The 6,011-nt window shown below is 31.9% G+C and overlaps 1 protein-coding gene across 2 annotated transcripts in view; it reads left to right on the plus strand.

Annotated features, from left to right (window-relative positions):
* Positions 1-1,264: 1,264 nt before the first annotated feature.
* LOC106469235 (leishmanolysin-like peptidase) overlaps positions 1,265-6,011 on the plus strand; it is a 101,940-nt gene continuing 97,193 nt past the window's right edge. For both annotated transcript variants that reach the window (XM_022397692.1, XM_022397693.1), the window contains exon 1: positions 1,265-1,367. The gene's annotated coding sequence lies outside the window, so the exon portion shown is untranslated. The remainder of the gene's footprint in view (positions 1,368-6,011) is intronic.

Consider the following 6,011-nt stretch of genomic DNA (forward strand, 5'->3'; position numbering starts at 1 on the left):
CAGACAGACATTAATAGCTAAAAGCAGTACCTATCAACTATGATAATAAAAGAGCGTGTCTGTGTGTGTGATCGCCATAGCTTCAAGAGGAAAGAACCTAGAAACCTGAAATTTTGCACCCATACTAAGTGGACCCTGAGGGTGTGCACGTGGGTATTATAACTTATCCACGTGCGTTCGTGCATGCGTGTGCGCATGTTTTTAATGAGGCAAGATAGTGAAAAACTACATAAAAAATAAATTATTCCTTATATAACAACTTCTAATTGTATATAGTGCGTTTTGGTAACAATGCGTTCCAACAATAGCTTTTATGTCATGTTGCTTAGCAACAAAAGTATAACCTAATATTACTGTTAGTATATGAACTGAAAGTATAAAATGAAATGTATAAACTACAAAATTGGAAAATATTTGTTGATTTCTTAATATAGAGTCTCCATTGATTAAATTCAGAAACGATATAAATTTAAAATTGGATCGATATTTTTACTTGCATGATAAATTTTATGCACTTGGCTCTAGGTTAGGTTATCTCACACTTCGACTTTATTTTAGGCTTATTTATTAATTTCTTTAAATCATACCTACATTCACTAAACTTACAAAGTTTCACGGCCCCCTTGCACCCCCGTCACTAAAATCATAATAGGCGGACATTAAAAGATAAATGCATTTTGGTTTCTATGACTCCTGTTATTTGAAGAAATCAAGCATGTCGTGACACGACACACACTGGCTGTTATATAGGTTAGATAACGTGACGTATAATGGCAGCGATAATTATCTGTAATAATTTTATTATTATCGTACCTTTATGACTTTTTTATGTTTCTTCGAAATAAAAATATGCTTAAAATATGTTTGACTGTTCTTCTATGCTAAAATAGGCTCAGAATACACACACACTGACATAGTCATCTAGAATACATTAACCTAACAACCCGAGCAAAGCCGGGTACTTTCGCTAGTTAAATATAAAAACAAAACAATGTCTTATTGTGTATATTAGAAAATACAATTATTTAAAAGTCCGTTGCAAAGCATTGTGTTTATATTAAATTCGCAAAAAAAAACATTTTGTATAAGCTTCATTATTCCACGTTTTTACAATTTTCCGCAATTTCGTTGAAATTCTAATTATTTATGAACTACTTTAGAAATTTGAATAACATTGTTGTCACTTTGTGTTCCATGAGCGACGTCACTAGAGGGCGTTGTGAGTTACTCATATCAAAATGGTGGCTGGGGTGAAGTGGAAGTTTGATAGCACTCTTAAGTTATCAGTTCTCTTGTGTTGTTTTTACGAAATTTTTTGTTTTACACATTCCATACATTGTAATCATAGACCACCTAAACCAGACGAGGTAAGAAATTTAGTATACAGTGAAAAATGTTTAGATACATTTGGAGCATTGTTTTAAATTTGCATGTTCAAATTATGACTTGACTGAGTCGTGTACAAGCTGGCCTTAGTTACCACGGGCAGCTATCAACGTTAATCTTATTTAGTTAAATGTCAACAGCACTGTCACAGTGTCAATAGTATATGTAATGTGTAGTCATGTGTTTATTTATTGGAGTTGTTTGTATATTTATAATTTTCTTATACTTAGTATGCCGTTTATTTTTCATTTAGGTGTCAAATATTGCCAGTAATTGTAGATAATTTAACTTTTAAGGTAGTTTCGAATGTTTTGAAATAGGTTTCCTTTGATGATGTTATTGTTGAGGTAGAATACAGCTGTAGACCTCGCAGTTTGGTAGTTTCATGTTAATATGATATAATAATTTGTGAAGTAATAGTTGGTACATGACTATGAATCTGTTTTATTAGTACATATTTAAATTGTTGCTAGAATCTTGAAAAAGAAAAACGAAAGTTGTTACTGTATGTCTCGAGAAATGTGGCATGAAAACTTGACTTCTGTCATTTTAATATCAGTTTTCTGAGTTTAAATAAAATCCTAAGTTATTGAATATTCAAAATTTGAATAATATTTTTGTCATCAATATTTGCAGGTTAAAAATGCATTGCATTAAAAACACCTTAAGTGTATTGAGAATTAAATACAGAGTAGGCGAAACGATCCGACTTGATATTGATTTAAACGGTTAGTTACATGTACAGTTTTTAAGTTGCACGAACTTACATATACGGGATATTGGTATTAATGTGTATGTGAGGACAAGTTTCTTTACCTTAGTGACTGTAAAATGTTTGTGTGACTTCAAAATCTTATGTGATCTTATACTGTTTTTTTCCTCGAGTAAGTACAAACTTATGCTGTTTTATTTTTAGCTTTCGTTTATAACTTAAAAAAATTTCTTCGTCACACTTGTATTACGATGCTGTGATTTTGATGGTATAAATGAAAAATGTAATATTATGCTTGGGTTTCTATATAAATATAATAGTACTGTCTGTTGTATGTCCATATAACTTCTTCGCAGGGTGTGGATGGATCTTCACCAAAATGAGTATGGAGGCTCATTAGGTCCATGGGGAGATACATACAAATTTTCAGTTTTGCGTTTTGCATACCCGTTTTAGTGTTTTATACCACTACCTCACTTCCTGTTCATGGATTTTCATCAAATTTGGTATAGAGGTTTATTGGGTCCATGTTTTTTATTTTGCGGTTTTATGGGTGTTTTTTACCACTACTTCGCCCCCAGTTGATAGACCTTCACCCAATGTGGCATGAAGGTTTGTTGGGTCTATGCAGAGATACATACAAATTTGCGGTTTCACATTTTGTTTTGCAGTTTTTATGGGCGTTTTTTACCATTCCATATAAGGGAATCAACTTTTCATGTCCCAAGATAACCTTTCATTAATCGTGAATTTACATAACTTCCAGCTAGTTTCTGATATGTTTAAAGTACTTTGTTTTACTGCAACTCTGAAACAATATCCTCACGTGCAGAGTAATATATATATATATATATATATATATGTATATTGTTCAGTAGTACGTTACAATGTTCTCAACGCAGCCAAAAAAATAGTTTTAAATTTTCCTGCTTTGTTGAGCGAATGAATAGTCAGTCGCATCTCTTTTGTTTGTCGTACATTTTAAACAATATTTGTCTTTCCATTTTCACTTAGCTGAAAAAGAAATCTTTTAACATATATGTACAATTTTCCCTTTGTTTAAATTTAGCATTTTGTTATACAAATTTCCAATTTAAATTATAAAAGGTACTAATTGTTTCAGTTTTCACTCAGCATTATAGAACATGTAATACCTGACACATAGGTAACACCTAAAAATTATCACTTGAATTATTTAGATTTTTGTACCTGACACTTTGAAAGCTTTTATTAGATGTGTCAAGCAGATTTCATAAATTATGCTGCTCACAACACTTTGTTTTTACAGTTAAAATACAGTAGTCATACCAACGTTGAAAATGTTAGTGCTTATATTTAGAACATGATCATTTATCACAGGGGTCTCCTATTTTTTTTTCAGTTTGAAGACCCCACATAATGATATAATAGAGTAAAAAATAACAGTCTGAGGTACCTTATTTTCATTGCAGTTTGTCTTTTGACAAAAAAATCTCAAGCATGAATAACGTTGTGTTGTCATATTTATTACAATAAATAAAATTGTCGCAGAAAATACTGCTTTGTCTAGTGTCAGGAAGATTTAAAGAATATATTTTTACATTTTGTTGAGCATCTTCCCTGATATGTATACGACACGAAATACTGTAAAGTGCTTAGATTTTCCAGTTGAAATACAAGATGATTCTTTCTTTATTATTATTTGCTAGCCCCCAGTGGCACAGCGGTATGTCTGCTAGAAACCGGGTTTCGATATCCGTGGTGGGCAGAGCACAGATAGCCCATTGTGTAGCTTTGTGCATAACTTCAAACAAACAATTATTTGCTAAGATACTGTAAAATTACAAGTTAAGAAAAAAAAATATTTAAAGTATTTTATAATTTATTGAATGTACGACTATGAATTTAATTTTGAGGTAGTATCTATATAATTAAAAGAGTAACGTGTGTGCGTGTGTAGAAAGCTTTTCAAGATTCATTAAACGATGCAAAAATTAAATTAGGAGTAGGAAAGTGCGGACGATGTCACCATATACGTAAAGGAGAGCTGGATGTAGACATCTTGCATTGCAAAAGGAGATACATTTGGGGAATGGATATGCCATTCCTCAGAGCCCCCATCTTAGAAAGCAGTGTTTATTTGTTAAGTAATGGTACCGACACCCAGGTTTTGAAAACATCTAGTGACTCTTACTAGATAAGTTGATCAGTTTGTCATTTTTGATCAGACCATTCGACTAAAAGTTTCTTTTGTACTAGAGGTGTTTGGTGGGTACCACGTGTTGTGGAACAGGTTTAACCTCGCAGTCATTGAGACGCCCCGTACGTCCATCTGATTCGTTCAGAACTCTACGTACCTAACCTCATATTTGGATAATCTAGGCAAGTCATTTAAGTATTTTAATTAATTTACACACACTGCACTGCCTTTACATTTTATAAACTTTGTGCATTCAGATACAAAAGACCACAACCAAAAAATGTTTCGTACGCGAAGCACGAGTTTTCACTTACTATTTCATTATTGGGGTTTGATACCGGATTTATTGAAATATAGTTAAATTTGTATTTAATTTTGAAATATACAGGATGGCAAAAAATTACTAAGTTGAAGGGAGGATTACTATACAGTTGGTATATATGGTTGACACTAAAGAAAATATTACGAAGACAATTTAAACTAACTTAGAAAATAAACAGTTTCAAGTGACAGAACTGTAGAGTGAATTTTGCCCATCTTGTATATTTTCAGTGATCAAATTTCATGTAAGGTCAGGTTAATTATTATGTTTTCTTTGAAATATTTCTCGTGCACGCATCCTGGAAAAGAACAAATATAAAATGAAAACAGCTAGTTTTATATATGACACTTTATACATGTTTATCTCATTGAAGAGTTTACTCACTAAGAAATCATGCACTCGTCAGAAGTTTTTAATTACCCGTTTTGTAAAACTGTGCAAGTGTGATAAGCGTTCATTGATTGGTGAATGTTTTCAAAACTGGAAAGCTTATAATTTATCACTCTTGTCAAGTAATTTTAACACATGTTTATTAAGAAATGGAAAAACTTCTGTACCCTTTAATCTGTAAACTTTGTGTAACGCAGATATAACACTTTTCATATAACTCACTAAAATAAAACGTTCTTAGTACGTTTAAACAAATTTAATAAAATATGCAGTAAGTTTTGATATACTTGGCGATCCAAACGGTATATGTATGTATGTGTTTATTATTTATTATCTAACACTTACGGCCCCCAGTGGCACAGCGATAAGGCTGCAGACTTATAACGCTACAAACCGAGTTTCTAGACCTGGGCATAGCACAGATAGTTCATTGTGTATCTTTGTACTGAACTACAAACAAACGTAACGCTTACAAACAAAATTTCTCCCGGTGGGACGGCGTAAGTCTTCGGATTTACAACGCTAAAATCAGGGATTCGATTCCCTGCGGCAGACACAGCAGATAGTCTAACATGGCTTTTCTATAAAACAAACAAATTAAAATTAAGCTTGTCGTTTCTTGGGCACGTAAATCTTGAATTTTAAAATGAAATCCAGTTTTCTTTGAACTGGTGATTTACCGTATTTTTCGTGTATAAGACGCACTTTTTTACTCCAAAATTTGATGTCAAAATCTGCTTGCGTCCTATACACCGAAGGTATGAATAATATATATGTATTTATACGATATACAAAAGCCATGTGTAAATATATTTAAATAGGCATGCATAGTTTAGTTCAATTGAATATGTTATTTATAACAATAGTAGTTTTTTTTTCGTTTAAAAACATAACCATTTATAATTCTCCCTAAATAATAAAAACATAAGTTACAGTGAAAGCAATGAAGATTTTGTAGGATTTAAACCAAACTAAATAACAGTAAACGTTTTTGATTTATGGTATTTTTTTATTTTGATGTT

Source organism: Limulus polyphemus, unplaced genomic scaffold, assembly GCF_000517525.1.
Source record: "Limulus polyphemus unplaced genomic scaffold, Limulus_polyphemus-2.1.2 Scaffold3370, whole genome shotgun sequence".
NCBI lineage: Eukaryota > Metazoa > Arthropoda > Merostomata > Xiphosura > Limulidae > Limulus > Limulus polyphemus.